The 19316-nt window shown below is 42.1% G+C and overlaps 1 long non-coding RNA gene across 1 annotated transcript; it reads left to right on the top strand.

Annotated features, from left to right (window-relative positions):
• The first annotated feature begins 1194 nt into the window (after positions 1-1194).
• LOC116274886 lies at positions 1195-19037 on the top strand. Its single transcript, XR_004183697.1, has 3 exons — positions 1195-4294; positions 9375-9489; positions 18584-19037. It is a non-coding gene; the product is annotated as an uncharacterized LOC116274886 (long non-coding RNA).
• Positions 19038-19316: the final 279 nt, after the last annotated feature.

Here is a 19316-nt window from a genome sequence, read left to right as displayed (position 1 = left end):
GACTGGGTTTCAACATGTTGACCAGGCTGGTCTCAAACTTGACTTTGTGATCCGCCGGCCTCGGCCTCCCGAAGTCCTGGGATTACAGGCGTGAGCCACTGCGCCTGGCTGTCGTCACCAAACTTTAAAGTGAAGATAGTCTATTGAAGATAGACTAGACTTTCAGTCTGGTGAAAGTACCTTCACTCTTGTTGCCCAAGCTGTGAAAGTACCCTGACCCCAATGTAAACAACACTTGAGGCCAGGTGTGGTGGCTCACAGCTGTAATCCTGGCACTTTGGGAGGCCGAGGTGGGCGGGTCACGAGGTCAAGAGATCGAGACCACCCTGGCCCACATGGTGAGACCCCATCTCTACCAAAAATACAAAACTTAGCTGGGTGTGGTATGTGCCTTAGTCTCAGCTACTTGGGAGGCTGAGGCAGGAGAATCGCTGCCAAATTTTCAAATGAAACAAAATAAGCAGTGGATTTTGCATTGGAGATGGAGTTAAACTGTTGCCCAGGCTGGTCTTGGACTCCTGGGTTCAAGTGATCCTTTCATCTTCGCCTCTCAAAGTGCTGGGATTACTGGGACGAGCCACCACACCCCACCTGTTGTCAATATTTGTCTTTAACAGCACTTAGTCCTGCCTTAAGTTATAGTTATGTATAAATACCCATTATACTTCAAATTTTTCAGCAGAAATTATGCTTTTTTCTGCAGTGTTGCGTTTCGGTGTGCAAAAATTAAATTTAATGTTAAATAAATGTTAAATTTATTTTTCCTAAGTACCCCATGTGCTTTTCAACTCTGTCCTCTGCCTGAAAAGCCTCCCTCCAGCCCCTGCTTCCCTCCCATCTCAGTTCACAAAGTCAGGTTGATTTGCCCCCGACTGTCAAATAAAGCAGACTACCTGTTTACACATGTAACTGGTTATGTTCTGTAAAGTTACAAAATTAGAAAGGCTAATAGGTTGAATCTGTGGTGTGCGGTAGTTCACGCCTGTAATCCCAGCACTTTGGGAGGCCAAGGTGGGTGGATCACCTGAGGTCAGGAGTTCAAGACCAGCCTGACCAACATGGAGAAACCTGTCTCTACTAAAAATACAAAAAATTAGCCGGGCGTGGTAGTGCATGCCGTAATCCCAGCTGCTCGGGAGGCTGAGGCAGGAGAATGGCTTGAACCTGGGACGTGGAGTTTGCGGTGAGCCAAGATCACGCCATTGCACTTAAGCCTGGGCAACAAAAGCGAAACTCTGCCTCAAAAAAATAAATAAATAAATAAATAGAAAGGTTGAGTCTATGGCATTGAAAACCTTTGGGAACCATACCTTAATTGTAACTCCCACAGTAACTGCCCTGCACTTAATAAAAAGTAATAACGGGCAGATTCATTCAGTAAACTATTGAGCCAAAGTTGAAAGTACAATTTCTTCAGAGGCCTCACCTCTAATTGAGACACAGATAATTACATATTGTTCATATATATATATACACACACACACACAATGATGGATAAATGCACCAGTTGCTGTGAGAGCATTGGAAAGGAGTTTGTCACTTAATAGGTGAAGCCAGGCTAAGATTTAAGCTGAACCAGGGAAGACTTGAAGAAATCGTGATGAGAGAGGAGGTAAGTGGCTTTGCCAGCAATGAAACAGCTGACATAAGGGTAACCAGTCAGAGGAGGGCATAGCTATGAAACTGCAGACACCCTGGTTGTCAGATTAGAAGAAGGTGGATGTAGGGTTGGTAAGAAAAGAATTGAGGGAAAAGCAGCGATCAGATTATGAAGAATTTGTCTTGACAAATTATGGAGGATTTAAAGCAGCATGTTAGGAATAGTTGTTTAGCAAGATGAATGTGGAAAGTGTTAGTGTGCATGTGATGAGTCTTGAAGCTGCAAACTAGGTAACAGATTCTTAAATAGTTCATGTGAAAATCATGACTCAGACTAAGGCAGTGGCTGTGGGGCTGTTGGGGAGTTCTCTCAGCTAAAACTTGAATGTGCAAGTGAGTAGCTAACTTCCAAGCTCCTCTTTCTGTATGATTTTCTACATCTCATAAGGTGTGTGAGGATTACATGAGATCATATATGTAACAATAGCATTGTGTCTAATACAGCTAGCCTCAAAAATAACAGGGAGACAGGTGTTTTGGGATGCCTTAGGTTTCTGGACAAAAGCAAGGGAGGAGGTGGTTGCTCCATTGAGATATAGAATGATAAGGAATATACAAAAGAGGTAATAAGGGGAAAATAGTAAAGTTGGGTTTTATTGACATGCCTGTGGGGACACCAGGAGGGAGGGAAGTGTTTAGGAAGCAGTTGAGTTGGAAAGTCAGGACTGGATATCTACATTTGGAAGTAACAATTGTGAATGGAAACTGATTTTAAGAGTTAGAATGGTAAAAATATAAGCATGGAAATGAGGTAATAATGAGATTTGATAGGCATTTAGAAGTCAAGAGTAAGCAAGAGAACTTGAGTTCATCAATGAACTTCAGTAACTATCCTTGATTTAGTATTGATGGAAATCATTTGTAAATTTACAGACTCCAAAAACAAAAGATAATTTAGAGGCTCAAAGTAAGATGTGGGGAGTTGTCCATTGGAGACAGAAGTAGAGAGAGGGAGAAGTTCATTTGTTCACATATGTATGTGTGGTGCACCTACTGTGTGCCAAGCCATGTTAGAGATACAGTGGGAGCAAAACCAGATGTGGTTCCTGCCCTCTTAAAGTTGACAGTTGACTTAAGTGGTTGCAGAATTAGCTCAGGGAACTAGAATTGGACGTAGTCACACAAACCAAGAAAGGAGATTGTTTGAGAGGGGCAATCGGTCACATGTGGCTGAGGCCAAAGAGAATGAAGATATATTTTAAAATTCTGGATTTGGCAAAATTTAGGCTAGTGTTTACTTTTCATAAACCTCTCGCATGTTAGAGCATCAAAGAAAAACCAGTTTGCCAAGAGGTCGGGAGACTGGGCAGTGAGGAATGGGGAGCTTAGTTTAAAGACAACACTAGACACTCAGAAGTTTACCTATTCTGTGGTTCGCTTTTATTTTTACTGACTAAATGGTGCCCTTCATTCATGAAGCAAATACCTATTTAGTGACCACTATGTGTCAAAAGCTATTCTATGCCCAGAAACTTTTAAGTGGAAAACAAGACAAAGACCCTGCTCTGACATTTCAATCATGTATGCATGTACTATATGTATGTATGTGGAAGGTGACATAATAGGCAGTTACAGATAGTGATAAGTGTGTAAAGACAAGGATACCATGAGCATAATAGACAGTGGGGATGGAGGAACCTTTAGAAAGGTGGTTAAGAAAGCTGAATGATAAGGAGCCATTCTTTTGTCTTTACCTGATTGACTTATTCAGCCCTTTTTGAGTTTTGGGTTGCTTGCAGAGTTTAACCTTGCCTGTAATTGAAACTTTCCTTTATAATGGCATAACTTCATGTAACAAAAGCAAACTAATATGTTATAGAATTATTTTACTGAAGAATTTGTTTCGGAGAAAGAGGCTATTTCACATTTGGATTATATTTAGGTGTTTTTTTGTTTTGTTTTTTAACGAAGGAGTTGGATCATAATACAAGAGAAGCACAGGGCGAAGACTATGAATAACCTCAGGAACTAAGAATGGAAGGACTGGCCAGGCGTGGTGGTGCATGCCTATAATCCCAGCTACTCAGGAGGCTGAGGCAAGAGAATCGCTTGAGCCTAGAGGGGCAGAGGTTGCAGTGAGCTGAGATAATGCCATTGCACTCCAGCCTGGGTGACAGAGCGAGACTCCATCTCAAAAAAAAAAAAAAAAAAGGAAGGACTTAAGCAAAATCTTCCTTGTAAGCAGAAGGATGTTTTGACAAGAAAATTTGCAGTGAAAAAATGGTTCTCATGTACATGAGTATGTAGAATAAGCATCATGTGTGGATTGGATTGAGATTAAAATATTGCTTTTACTTTTGTGTCTTTATATGGTGGGAGTATACCCTGGTGCCCTAGGATGAAGACTTGACCTGACCCATACATTTTTAGATTACTCACAGATAACAGAAAATATCTTCATCATGATTGGTTGCGAAAACAGTTTTATTTCAATAAGTAATATGTGCAGTCCTATGTAATCATCAGAACATAATCTTAACTCACTTCTTCCAGCTCGGGCCTGCTTTAAACCGCAAGCTGGCAGTGGAGAGGGCATGATGCCTCTGATTTCAGCTTTCTCCTTATACTTTTCTGGAACTGTGAACTGCAAGTTAACTCCTCAGTGGGATTAAAGTGTAGACTGGAGGTATGAAAGGTGAGGAGTGAGGAGATGGGGTGGTTCTTCCTTGGCTGGCTGGCTTCATAATCCCTGGACACTGCAGATAATTAAACCGACTTTTTCTCTCTCAGGCATTTGTATGACCTCTTTGGAGGTTCTCTGCTGGGTTACCTCTCCTGTAGTTCCCTGGTATCTGATGGACCCATCTCAATTTAAAATAGTCTTCTGCCAGGTTCGGAGGCTCCTACCTGTCGTCTCAGCACTTGGGGAGGCTCAGAGGTGCCATTCGCTTGAGCCCAAGAGTTTGAGACCAGCCTGGGCAACCTGGTGAAACCTCTTCTCTATTAAAAATACAGAAAAGTTAGCCGGGCATGGTGGTGTGTGCCTGTAGTCCCAGCTACTCAGGGGGCTGAGGTGGAAGGATCACATGAGTCTGGGAGGTCAAGGCGACAGTGAGCCTTGATTGTGCCACTGCACTCCAGCCTGGGTGACAAAGAGAGTCCCTGTCTCAAAAAAAAAAAAAAAAAAAAAAAAAGTCTGTAATTATTTCCTAGCCCCTAGTATCCAGCCTCTGTCCTGAGGTTTTCTTTACTTCTGGAGGCTATTTAATGCTGACTGTGTCCTGAGTGTCACACATCTGGTCCTCAGGAAACATTCCCACATCCCTGGCCTGAAAAAATAAACAAGTTCAGGGAGATCGCATGGCAGCAGCCCTCTCTGGGCTCCCCAACTAAATGGTTGTAGAAAACACATTTCAAAGTTCTCTGAAGGGTTTCCTTGACGTTCACTGGGTTTCAAAGTAGAAGGGAGTAATTCCTTTGTCCAAGAAGGCTGAATTGAGCACTTACAATTCTCTTCAAAGAAATTTCTTCATTGGTCTCTATCCTGGACCCCTTCTATATCCTTGATATGGCTGAGGATTCTAAAAACTGACCAGTCTTACATGTGAGGGCTGGGATATAAAAATTTTTTTTTAAATGATAAAAGCTGAAAACTGTGACCACGTTCTTGGATATATTTTCTTTGGCGTATATGTGTGTGAGAGTGTATGTGACTATTTTGGTAGTTTCCCAAAGTAGGAAGAATCCCATTCTAATGGTGTTACATTTATGTAGCTCTGCAAATAAACACCTAGCAAATGTAAAAAGTATTTTCTTTGCCTTAAAAAATGATTAAAATTATTTGAGCTCCTGAGGAGTGCTATATGAATAAAATTAGTAAGTTATTTGGAGGAAAGTTACTTTTTAAAAAGACAACTGGTAAAACAGGGTACAGGAGAAAGGCCAGCTTCCTCAAGTGAGGACAATTGTTAGAAGTGACTGAGGAGCGTTTTGGGCGCAGTGGCTCACACCTGTAATCCCACACACTGTGGGAGTCTGAGGTGGGTGGATCACCTGAGGTCAGGAGTTTGAGACCAGCCTGGACAACATGCGAAACCCCGTCTCTACTAAAAATATAAAAATTAGCCAGGTGCAGTGGCACACATCTGTAATCTCAGCTACTTGGGAGGCTGAGGCAGGAGAATTGCTTGAGCCCAGGAGGCAGAGGTTGCAGTGAGCTGAGATTCTGTCACTGTACTCCAGCCTGGGCGACAGAGCAAGACTCTGTCTCTCAAAAAAAAAAAAAAAAAAAAAACCGAAAAAAAAAACCCAAAAAAACAAAGTGACTGAGGAGGAAGAGAAGAGGCCAGGTGGCAAATGGAAAAGAATCACCATGGGTGAACAGGACTGAGGCAATGTAGTATATGGTTCAGCTACCTCAGAGTGGAAAAGGTGTAATTAGAGCAGAAACTATGGTCCCTGTGTCACAGGGAAGCAAACTACAGAGAAGCAGCAGTTCCCCAAGGGAGGAGAGATGGGAAGCAAGAAGCCTCAGAGAGAACAATTGTCCTATTAGGATTGCTCTAGAGAGAAACCTCTGGGAACATACCCCTGTGAGGCAGCACAGCACAATGCTTTTAGAATCGTACGAGAGTTGATATACACCATTTATTTTGGAAAGGAAAAAACTAAGATACAGATTATTTGTTAAAGGGATGTATTTCTTTAGTAATAAAGATGGTGACAGTGTTGCTGGAATGCATTCCTTTAATAAAGATATTGTACAATGAAATATTATTTTGCAGCAAATTTGTCTTAAATAGAATCCATACTAGGATATGGCCTAGATGTGGAATCACAATGCTAATTATAAGCCATAAAGTACAGAGATCTAAGACACCATTAATACATATAATAATTTTAGCATTGGGCCAGGCGCGGTGGCTCACGCCTGTAATCCCAGCACTTTGGGAGGCTGAGGCAGGCAGATCATGAGGTCAGGAGTTCGAGACCACCCTGGTCAATATGTTGAAACCCCATCTCTACTAAAAAATACAAAAATTAGCTGGGCTTGGTGGCGCGCCCCATAGTCCCATCTATTCAGGAGGCTGAGGCAGAAGAACTGCTTGAACCTGGGAGGCGGAGGTTGCAGTGAGCCGAGATCTTGCCACTGCACTCCAGCCTGTGCGACAGAGTGAGATTCTGTCTCAATAATAATAATTTTAGCATTGGGTTAGCTCATCTAAAAGGTAATAGCAAGCCATTTTCTAATAACTGTGATTAGATCAAATCTGCCCTTTTCTGATCCCCCCACTACCACAGGAAAGGTTCTAGAAGAGCACATATTGTGGAGTAAAATCCTCAAGTTTTAACATTTTTGAACAGTTAAAATTTGAATAGATTTCATATTTGTCAGAGAGACAACTCTTGGGGTCCGAATAGATGAACTACCTGGAGTTTTAAGGATAGTATCACATTCTGCCTTCTGGCATTTTTCAATGTCTTGAGTGCAGACCAATGTTGAAAATCTGTCGATGCAAGCATAGACAGGCACTAGATGTATGTAGTGAACGACCATGCGTTAGTCCAATAACCAAGATTTTCTTATTTCTTTGCAATAGGTAAACCTTGGGCCAGCCATGGTAGCTCACGCCTGTAGTCCCAGCACTTTGAGAGGCCAAGGCAGACAGATTGCCTGAGCTCAGGAGTTTGAGACCAGCCAGGACAACATGCTGAAACCCCATCTCTACTAAAAATACAAAAATTAGCTGGGTGTGAAGGCAAGCAGCTGTAATCCCAGCTACTCGGGAGACTGAGGCATGAGAATTGCTTGAACTCAGGAGGCAGAGGTTGTAGTGAAATGAGATCGCGCCACTGCACTCCAGCCTGGGTAACAGAGCAAAACTCTGTCTCAAAAAACAAACAAAAAACCAACAACAAAAAACACCTTAGTTATTGGACTAAAACACGGTAATTCACTACATACATATAAATAACATGTAGTGTATAAAAATTTAAACATTTCTCTGGTCAGCAGCAGAATGTAAAATAAAAAACATTTAAACATCTAATAAAAACAGCGTATCAGAGTTCAGTGACAAGAAAAAAACAACAGAGTAACTTGAACATGAAAAGTTTAAGGGATTCAGGTAATGAGAGACTGGGTATTAAAAGTTAAAGAGAACTCTATAGAATAAAGAGAAAGCAGAAATGGAGTAGCCACTGCCCCTGGAGCTGAGATAGAGCACCCAAAGAAGAGTCTTCCTCATCCCCAGAGCTGAGATCTAGATGTCAGGAAAAGTGCAACATAGCTCACTAGATGATGTGTCTTGCCCCTGGGACATCCTGGAAAACCACCAGAAGGAGCACCAGTGGCACCAAGGAGCTGCCTTGTCAACAGCATTCTGCTGTGAAGCTGCTCAAAAAGGTTCTCTGGGAAGCTTGTAGTCACGAGGTGCCTCTGGTCAGTGCACATGGCAGGAGCCTAATGCCGGAGAAGCCACCCACATTGTAGAAGCCTAGCCCTGGAGGAATGAGAGGAATGGCAGGCCCCTTTCTGACGTTTACCAATTATCTTTTTTGTTTTGTTTTGTTTTGAGATGGAGTTTTGCTCTTGTTGCCCAGGCAAGAGTGCAATGGCATGATCTCGGCTCACCCTGCAACCTCTGCCTCCCAGGTTCAAGCGATTCTCCTGCCTCAGCCTCCCGAGTAGCTAGAATTACAGGCATACACCATCACGCCCGGCTAATTTTGTATTTTTAGTAGAGATGGGGTTTCTCCATGTTGATCAGGCTGGTCTCGAACTCCCGACTTCAGGTGATCCGCCCGCCTCGGCCTCCCAAAGTGCTGGGATTACAGGTGTGAGTCATTGTGCCTGGTCCCAAATATCATTTGAATACAGCTTAGAGCTTGCTATGGTTTGTATGTTTGTGTTCCTTTGTCTTAGTCTGTTTTTTGCTGCTATAACAGAATACCTGAGACTGGGTACTTTACAAAGAACAGGAATTTATACTGTTACAGTTTTAGAGACTGGAAGTCTAAGATCAAGGTGCAGGCAGCTGGTGTGGACCTTCTTACTGCATCTTCATATGGCAGAAGAAAGAAGGGCAAGAGAGACAAAAGGAGGCTGAATTCACCCTTATTAATTCCACTCATGAGGGTAGGATCACCCCTTCTTTTTTGTTTGTTTTTGAGATGGAGTCTCGCTCTGTCACCGAGGCTGGAGTGCAGTGGTGTCATCTTGGCTCACTGCAATCTCCACCTGCCTAGTTCAAGCAATTCTCCTGGCTCAGCCTCCCAAGTAGTTGGTACTACAGCACATGCCACCACACCCAGCAATTTTTTTTTTTTTTTTTTTTTGCAGAGATGGGGTTTCACCATGTTGGTCAGGCTAGTCTCGAACTCCTGACCTCAAGTGATCCACCCACCTTAGTCTCCCAAAGTGCTGGGATTCCAAGTGTGAGCCACCTTGCCCAGCCAGGATCACCTCTTAAAGGTCCCACTTAACACCATTATAATGACAATTAAATTTCAACTTACATTTTGATGGGGATAAATATTCTAACAATAGCTCACTCCAAAATTCAAGTGGAAACTTAATGTCCCATTATTCTAGCATTGAGGGGTGGGGCCTTTAGGAGGTAGTGAGGTCATGAGGGCTGTCCCCATGAATGTAAACAAGGACTTTATAAAACAGGCTTCACACCCAGTGTGGCCCTGTTTGCCCTAAGCCTTCCATCACATAAGGAAATAGCATTTGTCCGCTTTTGTCTTTCTATCGCTTCCACCATGTGAAGACACAGCATTTGTAATGATGCAGTATTCAAGGCACCATCCTGGAAGCAGAAATGGCCCTCTCTAGACACTGAATCTGCCTATGCCTTGAACTTGGACTTCCCAGCCTCCAGAACTGTGAGAAATACATTTCTTTTGTATATAATTGAAATAGCTTGAATATATATATGAATATATAGTATCATTTGAATATATGTCTCCACCAAATTTCATGTTCAACAGTAATCCCCAATGGTGGAAGTGGACCCGGATGGGAGGTATTTGGGTCATGAGGGGTGGACCCCTCATGGCTTGGTACCATCCTCTAGATAGTGAATTCTCATGAGATCTGGTCGTTTGAAAGCATGTGGCACCTCCACCACTCTCACGTGCTCCTGTCCTACCATGAAAGATGCCTGCTCCCGCTTTGGTTTCCACCATGAGTAAAAGCTCCTTGAGGCCTCCCCAGAAGCCAAGCAAATGTCGTTGCCATGTTTCCTGTACAGCCTGCAGAACTATGAGCTAATGAAGCCTCTTTTCTTTATAAATTACCCAATCTCAGGTATTTATTTATAGAAATGCAAGCATAGCCTAACAGAACAGTCTACCCAGTTTATGGTATTTTGTTACAGCAGCCCAAACAGACTGAGAATAGTTTTACAACTTGCCTCAGTGGTTAATCAGCAAAGTGATTAATTCACTCCCAATCAAAACTTGTTTGAACATTGGTTTGCTAATGATCAAAAATAATTGTCAAACAGGCAGACTATCCCTGATGACGTGACACACACTTTCTCAACTCTAAAAGGGCATCTTATATTTGTTTCATTAAGGAAGTACCCTTCTATAGCTTGCATGAACTGACCAAAGAGGCAAGAAAGTAGGGAATCTTTAACATAGAGCTAGCAGCTAAGGCATACTATTTAAGATCAGACATAGTGCCTTAGAACACAGCCACCCACAACTTGGTTGATTACATGATTCAGGTGATGCAAGTGGGTCTGGACCTGAAATTAGCCCTAATAACTAGGAGGAAATTTTGGGAAACATTGGACCAGCATTCCCAACTCTAAACATGTGCACTATCACAAAGACACGATGTTTTACCCATGGAAATGTGTTGCTGTATTATTTATAATACAAGAAAGTAGAGCAACTGTGCTGGGATTACAGGATGTGGTGGCTCATGCCTGTAATCCCAGCACTATGGGAGGCCAAGGTGGACAGATTGCTTGAACCCAGAAGTTCAAGACCAGCCTGAACATGACGAAACCCCATCTCCACAAAAAATACAAAATTTAGCCAGGCATCATAGCACATACCTGCAGCCCCAGCTACCAGGGAGGCTGAGGTGAGAGGATCGCTTGAGCCCAGGAGGTTGAGGCTGCAGCCGTGAGCATGCCACTGCACTCCAACCTGGGTGACAGAGTGAGATTCCAGGGTATAGCTCATGCCTGTAATCCCAGAACTTTGGGAGGCTGAGGTGGGTAGATCACTAGAAGACCAGCCTACCCAACATGGTGAAAACCCACATCTCTACTAAAAATACAACAAATTAGCCGGGCATGTTAGCAGGCACCTGTAATCCCAGCTACTTGGGAGGCTGAAGCAGGACAATTGCTTGAACCCAGGAGGCAGAGCTGCAGTGAGCTGAGATCACACCTCCATTGCACTCCAGCCTGGGCAACAAAAGTGAAAACTGAAGGCCAGGCATGGTGGCTCACACTTGTAATCCTAGCACTTTGGGAGGCTGAGGTGGGTGGATAACCTGAGGTCAGGAGTCCAGGCTGGCCAATGTGGTGAAACTCCCTCTCTACTAAAAACACCCAAAATTAGCTGGCCGTAGTGGTGGGCACCTGTAATCCCAGCTACTTAGGAGGCTGAGACAGGAGAATTGCTTGAACCCAGGAGGTGGAGGTTGCAGTGAGCCAAGATCATACCATTGCACTCCAGCCTGGGCAACAAGAGCAAAACTCCATCTCAAAAAAAAAGAAAAAAGAAAAAAACAAAAAGAAAAGCAGAAACAACTAAATCCCCTAACTAGAGGTTGAGGTTGAGTTAAATAAATTATGGCACATATTAATGAAAGTAGTAAAACAGCTCTTCAAACAAACAAACAAATAAAAACAACCAAGGCTTTACTATAAAGCTTCAGTAGTCAAGATAGTGAGTATTGGTATAATAATAAATAAATAGATCAGTGAAACATAATAGAGTCCAAATATAGGCTCACACATATATGGTCATTGATTTTTGACAAAGATGCCAAGGTAATTCAATCAAGAAAGAATAATTTTTTCAACAAATGGTGCTGGAACAACTAGACATCCATATGCAAAGATAAAATAAAAATAGAGTCTCTGTTCTGAGACTTAGCAGAGTTAAATAAATAAATAAGTAGAATCTCTGAATGGAACTGCAGGTGAACAGGAAGAACGCTTTTAATAAAATTAAAAGACTCTCAAACCTTGACTTGTACCACTAAGTCAGGATGGATCAATGATATAAATGTAAAATCTAAAATTCTAAAAACTTATGAGAAAAACAGGAGAAAATCTTTGTGACTTTGGGTTAGCCAAAGATTTCTTAGATATGACATAAAAAGCATTATCTATTTTTTTAAGTGATACATTGGGCTTTATGAAAACTAAACCCTCTGTTTTTCAAAAGACACAAGAAAATAAAAGACAGGTTTGGAGAAAATATATAAATACATATATTTATATACATATATGTATTGAACATAGATGATGTGTATTTATATAAATATATGACAAGCGACTTGTATTCCAAAGAACTAGATTTTTTTTTAAAACAAAACAATTTTTAGGCCGAGCGCGGTGGCTCAAGCCTGTAATCCCAGCACTTTGGGAGGCTGAGACGGGCGGATCACGAGGTCAGGAGATCAAGACCATCCTGGCTAACACGGTGAAACCCCGTCTCTATTAAAAAAATACAAAAAACTAGCCGGGCGTGTTGGTGGGCGCCTGTAGTCCCAGCTACTCGGGAGGCTGAGGCAGGAGAATGGCGTGAACCCAGGAGGTGGAGCTTGCAGTGAGCTGAGATCCGGCCACTGCACTCCAGCCTGGGCGACAGAGCGAGACTCTGTCTCAAAAAAACACAAAAAACAAAAAACACAAATTTTTTGGCCGGGCGTGGTGGCTCACGCCTGTAATCCCAACACTTTGGGAGGCCAAGGCAGGCGGATAATGAGGTCAGAAGTTCGAGACCAGCCTGGCCGATATGGTGAAGCCCCGCCTCTACTAAAAACACAAAAATTAGCCGGGCGTGGTGGCATGCACCTGTAGTCCCAGCTACTCAGGAGACTGAGGCTGAAGAATCGCTTGAACCTGGGAGCCAGAGGTTGCAGTGAGCGGAGATCATGCCCCTGCACAGAGCGAGACTCTATCAAAAGAAAGAAAGAGAGAGAGAGAGAGAAGGAAGGAAACAAAAAACAAACAAAAAACTTTTTTTTTTTTTTTTTGAGACAGAGTCTCGCTCTGTGGCCCAGGTTGGAGTGCAGTGGCATGATCTTGATCTTGGCTCACTGCAAGCTCTGCCTCCCAGGTTCATGCCATTCTCCTGCCTCAGCCTCCTGAGTAGTTGGAACTATAGGCACCCATCACCACGCCCGGCTAATTTTTTTTTTTTTGTATTTTTAGTAGAGATGGTGTTTCATCGTGTTAGCCAGGATGGTCTTGATCTCCTGACCTCGTGATCTGCCTGTCTTGGCCTCCCAAAGTTCTGGGATTACAGGCTTGAGCCACCGCGCCCGGCCAAAACCAATTTTTTTAAATGGGCAAAAGATTTGAAAAGATAGTTCATCAAATAATAAATATGCATGGCAAATAAACAGATGCAAAGATGCTCAACATCATTAATCCTTAGGGAAATGCAAATTGAAATACAATGGAATAGTACTGCACATCTCCTAGAATGGCTAAAATAAAAAATAAACAATGACAATATCAAGTGCCAATGAGAAATTCTTTGCTGGTAGAAATGAAAAATGATACGGCCATTTTGAAAAAAAATTTGGCTGTTTCTCACAATTCTCAATTGCAAAGACAACCAACCTAAGTGCCCATCAACGAACGAATGGATAAAGAAAATGTGTTATATATACACAGTGGAATACTACTCAGTCATAAAAAGGAATGAAATAATGTCTTTTGCAGCAACTTGGATGGAGCTAGTGGCCATTATTCTAAGTGAAGTAACTCAGGAAGGAAAAACCAAATATATGTTCTCACTTATAAGTGGGAGCTAATCTATGAGGATGCAAACGCATAAGAATGATGTGATGGACTTTGGGGACTTATTAGGGAAGTTCAGGAGGAAAATTAGGTATAAAAGACTACACATTGGGTACGCTGTACACTGATTGGGTGATGGGTGTGCTAAAGTTTCAGAAATCACCACTAAAGAACGTATCCATGTAACCAGAAACCACCTAGACCCCAAAAACTATTGAAATAGAAATTATTTAAATGTGGCTGTTTCTTATAAAGTGAACAATACATTTACTATACAACCCCAGCAATCCCAGTCTTAACTATATTTACTCAAGAAAAATGAAAACACAGAGTTTTGTGTGTGAATGTTTATAGCAGACTATTCCTGCTCCAAGAACTGGAAACAACTTAAACATTATAAGTAGAGAATGGACAAATAAGTTTTGGTATATGCATACAATGGAATACTATTCATCAATAAAGATAAATGAACTACTGATACATGCAACACAATATGGATGAGTCTCAAAACAAAAGGATTATACTAACTGAAAGGAGTTGGATACAAAGGGCTACACACTATACAGGTCCTTTTTTTCTTTTTCAGACAGAGTCTTGCTCTGTCTCCCAGACTAGAGTGCAGTGGCGAGGTCTTGACTCACTGAAGCCTCTGCCTTCTGGGTTCAAGCAATTCTCCTGTCTCAGCCTCTGGAGCATCTAGGATTATAGGTGCTCAGCTCCACGCCCACCTAATTTTTGTATTTTTAGTAGAGACAGGATTTCACCATATTGGCCAGGCTGGTCTTGAACTCTTTTTTTTTTTTTTTTGAGATGGAGTCTCGCTCTGTTGCCCAGGCTTGAGTGCAATGGTATGATCTCGCTCATTGCAACTTCTGCCTCCTGGGTTCAAGCAATTCTCCTGCCTCAGCCTCCCTAGTAGCTAGGATTACAGGCACCCACGACCAGGTCCGGCTAATTTTTGTATTTTTAGTAGAAACAGTATTTCGCCATGTTGGCCAGGCTGGTCTCCAACTCCTGACCTTCGTTGATCTGCCTGCCTTGGCCTCCCAAAGTGCTGGGATTACAGGTGCGAGCCACCACGCCCAGCCTGGTCTTGCATTCTTGACATCTAATGGACCACCTGCCTTGGCCTCCCAAAATGCTGGGATTACAGGCATGAGCCACTGTACCTGGCCACAATTCGCTTTATATGACATTCTGAAGAAGGCAAAACTATAGGGACAGAAGTTAAAAGGCATAAGGGAATATTTTTGGGTGATGGAGGTATTTTATATCTTTATCGTGGTATTTACACAACTATATACAGTTTCTTTTCTTTTTTTTCTTTCTTTTTCTTTTTTTTTTTGGAGATAGAGTTTCGCTCTTGTTGCCCAGGCTGGAGTGCAATGGCGCAATCTTGGCTCACTGTAACCTCCACCTCCCGAGTTCAAGTGATTCTCCTGCCTCAGCCTCCCTAGTAGCTGGGATTGCAGGCATGTGCCACCACATCTGGCTAATTTTGTATTTTTAGTAGAAGAGGGGGGTTTCTCCATGTTGGTCAGGCTGGTCTCGAACTCCTGACCTCAGGTGATCTGCCCGCCTTGGCCTCCAAAAGTGCTGGGATTACAGGCATGAGCCACTGCACCTGGCCACAACTATATACATTTTTCAAAACTTGTAGAACTCTATACTTAGGCCAGGCAGGGTGGCTTGCATCTGTAATCCTAGCAGGGAGGCCAAGGCAGGAGGATTACTTGTGCTCAGGAGTTCGAGACAAGCCTGAGCAACATGGTGAGACTCTGTCTTTACTTAAAGAAAAAAATATATATATATACACACACACATATATACACATATATACACACACATATATATGCACACATATGTATACATACATATATCTATATATAAAACTCTACACCTAGAAAGGGTGAATTTTACTAATTTTTTTTTTTTTTTTTGGAGATGGAGTCTCGCATTTTTTTTGGAGATAGAGTCTCGCCCAGGCTGTGCAATGCGCAATATCAGCTCACTGCAACCTCTGCCTCCTGGGTTCAAGCAGTTCTGCTGCCTCAGCCTCCCAAGTAGCTGGGAGGCTGCCACCATGCCGGGCTAAGTTTTTCTATTTTTAGTAGAGACGAGATTTCACTGTGTTGGCCAGGCTGGTCTTGAACTCCTGACCTCGTGATCTGCCCACCTTGGCCTCCCAAAGTGCTGGGATTACAGGCATGAGCCACCACGCCCGGCTGGGTGAATTTTACTGTATGTAAACTATACTTTAGTAAACTTGTCTTTGAAAAGAAAGAATAAGAGAAATTAGAAGACGATGGGGCAATACCTTCAAAATTCTGACGGAAATGTTTTCCAACTTAAAACCCTGTACATATCCAGCCAAACTATAAAGTGTAAGAATAGAATAAAGATTTCCAACAAATATAGTCTCAGAAAAATGTGCTTCCCTGAGCCTTTCTCATGAAACTACTTGTGGGACACATTTCTCCTAAAACTAGGGAGGAAAAACAAAGAAAAAGAAAAACACACAAAAAGAAAACTTTGGCATACAGAAAACAATAAATCCAACACAAGAGAAGGAGAAAGGGCACATCCAGGATGGTGTTGAAGGAAGAATGTTGGATGATAACTGTGAGATGAGAGTAGGAGGCAAACAACTGAAGCAGGTAAGAAAGCTCCAGGATAGCTGTGTTCAAGATGAAACTGATAATACACTGTATGCATTTCAATGTCTTGAAATATTTTAGACAATTGGTAGAGAGTTTGTGTTGAATTAATAATAAGAACATAGAAGTCTAAGCAAGTAAAAAACATGATAAAGTCTTAATTCCAGACCAAAAAATAAGTTTTTAGTAAAGGCCAATTATAGTGTATGTAATCCAATGAAGCACCTAGAAGATCCTCTGTGTTAAAATTTCTTAGTTAAGCAATCGAGACCCATTTCAGAAAAAATAAAGTATATCTGAACAAATTCCTAACAGAAAGAAAGCGAAATTCCCTTGCAAAACCAACTTAATTTCTGAAATTAAAAGCTCAACACATTTCATAATATATTTGAATTTAATTGTTTTACTCTGTGTAAGAGAAATAACAGATACAAAGACTGAGAGAATTAAATTAGTAATTCCATGTACTGATTATGTATGCATCTTAATTTGTTTGGGCTGCTATAACAAAAGGTCTTAGGCTGGATAATGTATAAACAATAGAAATGTATAGCTCACAGTTCTAGAGGCTGTGAATCAATATCAAGGCACAGACAGGCTTGGTGTCTGGTAAGGGCTCTCTACTTCAAAGATGGTGCCTTCTTCTTGCTATCCTCATGTAACAGAAGGGAAAAGCAGCTCTCTGGGACCATTTTAATAAGGCCATTAAATCCCATTCACAAGAGCAAAGTTCTCATGATCTAATCACCTCCCAAAGGTCCCACCTGTTAATATCATTGAGGGTTAGGTTTCAACATCTGAATTTTGGCAGGATGCAAACATTCACACCATAGCATTACATAAGGAATAATGTTCTTTACAGAAAAAGAAAAATAATTAGGTCTTTATCTTTTCTTTCTTACATTATTAATTACTGAAACCACCAAAGCTATATAATTGCTTAGTTCTTTGGAGTATTTTATCTTGAAATATACAGTTAATGGGCTGGGTGCTGTGGCTCACACCTATAATCCCAGTACTTTGGAAGGCCGAGGCAGGCAGATCACGACGTCAAGAGATCAAGACCATCCTGGCCAAGATGGTGAAACCCTATCTCTGCTAAAGATACAAAAACATTAGCCAGGTGTGGTGGCTCTTGCCTGTAGTCCCAGCTACTCGGGAGGCTGAGGCATGAGAATCACTTGAACCTGGGAAGTAGAAGTTGCAATGAGCCGAAATCATGCCACTGCACTCCAGCCTGACTACAGAGTGAGACTCCGTCTCAAAAAAGAGAAATATACATTTAATGTAATATTTGACAAAACTACACTATTGTAAGATTCCTTTAAAAAGTATAAACTATTTTCAAGTGTTTGAAAAAATATATTCAAGTGGAGACCAATCTTGCTTAAATGTTTTTATATCTTATATTTGATTATTGCAAAAGCATCTGAGGCTGTCAGAAAAGATATGGATGATCCTTAAATGCACATTGCTAAGGGAAATAAGCCAGTCTGAAAAGACTATATACTGTATGAGTCCAATTATATGACATTCTGAAAAAGGCAAACTATAGAGATAGTAAAAAGAGGTGAAGGGTTAAATAGGTGAAGCACAGGGGATTATTATTTTAGGGTGATGAAGCTATTCTATATGATACTGTAATAGTGGATATATGACATTATACGGTTGTCAAAACCTACAGAACTTTATAGCACAAAGTGAACCTTAAAGTATGCACATCCTTAAAAAAAATCATTTTGGGCTGGGCGTGGTGGCTCATGCCTGTAATCTCAGCACTTTGGGAGACTGAAGTGGGCAAATCGCTTGAGCCCAGGAGTTCAAGACCAGCCTGGGCAAAATGGCGAAACCCTGTCTCTACAAAACATACAACAAATGAGCCGGGCATGGTGGTGTGTTCCTGTAGTCCCAGCTACTCAGGAGGCTGAACTGGGAGGATCAGATGAGCCCGAGAGATTGAGACTGTAGTGAGCCGTGATCATGTCACTACACTCTAGTCAGGGCTACACAGTGAGACCCTGTCTAAAAAACAAAACAAAACACCCCATAAAACATTTTGGAGGTTGTGGTTGTGATGTAAGGCCTAAAATTAAGGCTCAATATTACGCGTTGTCTTGACATCTGGTAAAACTGGGAGGGCCTTGAAATGCCTAGTGTTAAGTTCTCCTCCCCACTCTGCTCCCATGTGTAAGCTCCCCCAGCCAAACAACCCTCTTTGTCAAATGGACCAGGCAAAGTTCCTGCCAATCCCTGAGGAGCGGGTTTCAGTTTCCTGCCAGCTCTTGGAATTACTCAAACAACCAATTACATCCTCCACAGGAACCAGGAGCACCACATCCTCTTGATACCACAGAGCCTGCCTCCCACAGCTTGATTGTTCATTCTACTCCTGAATGCAGAGTGTGGCCCTGAGTGGTATGCAGTGTTCTTTTCCAGGCCGTGAGTATATGTAACTAATAGACTGCTGTTCACATCATCTGTTCTGTGTTGGGTGTTATGTGTTCGGTCATCCTCATTACCCTAGGGTACAAATCCCTCCCTCACCAACAGGGAGAATAGCAAGTGATTAAAACAGAGATTGGGGGAAATCCCAGATGGAATGCATATTGTGACAACATAACCTATCTGGTATGATACAGGTATGAAACAACCTCACTGAAAAGAGTGGAGGATGGGCCAGGCACGGTGGCTCACACTTGTAATCCCAGCACTTTGGGAAGCCGAGGCGGGCGGATCACCTGTGGTCGGGAGTTCGAGACCAGCCTGACCAACATGGAGAAACCCCGTCTCTACTAAAAATACAAAATTAGCTGGGGGTGATGGTGCATGCCTGTAATCCCAGCTACTCGGGAGGCTGAGGCAGGAGAATTGCTTGAACCCTGGAGGTGGAGTTTGCAGGGTGAGCCGAGATTGTGCCATTGCACTCCTGCACTGGACTTAAGAAGATGATAAAAAAAATTGATATTGACAAGGATAAAGGTTAACAATTTGCATATTTGTATAAATGTACACTTGAACAATTAGGTAAAGTGGAGGAGTAGGCCATGGCATG

Source organism: Papio anubis, chromosome 5, assembly GCF_008728515.1.
Source record: "Papio anubis isolate 15944 chromosome 5, Panubis1.0, whole genome shotgun sequence".
Taxonomy (NCBI): Eukaryota; Metazoa; Chordata; class Mammalia; order Primates; family Cercopithecidae; genus Papio; species Papio anubis.
This window is presented reverse-complemented; position numbering and strand designations above follow the sequence as displayed.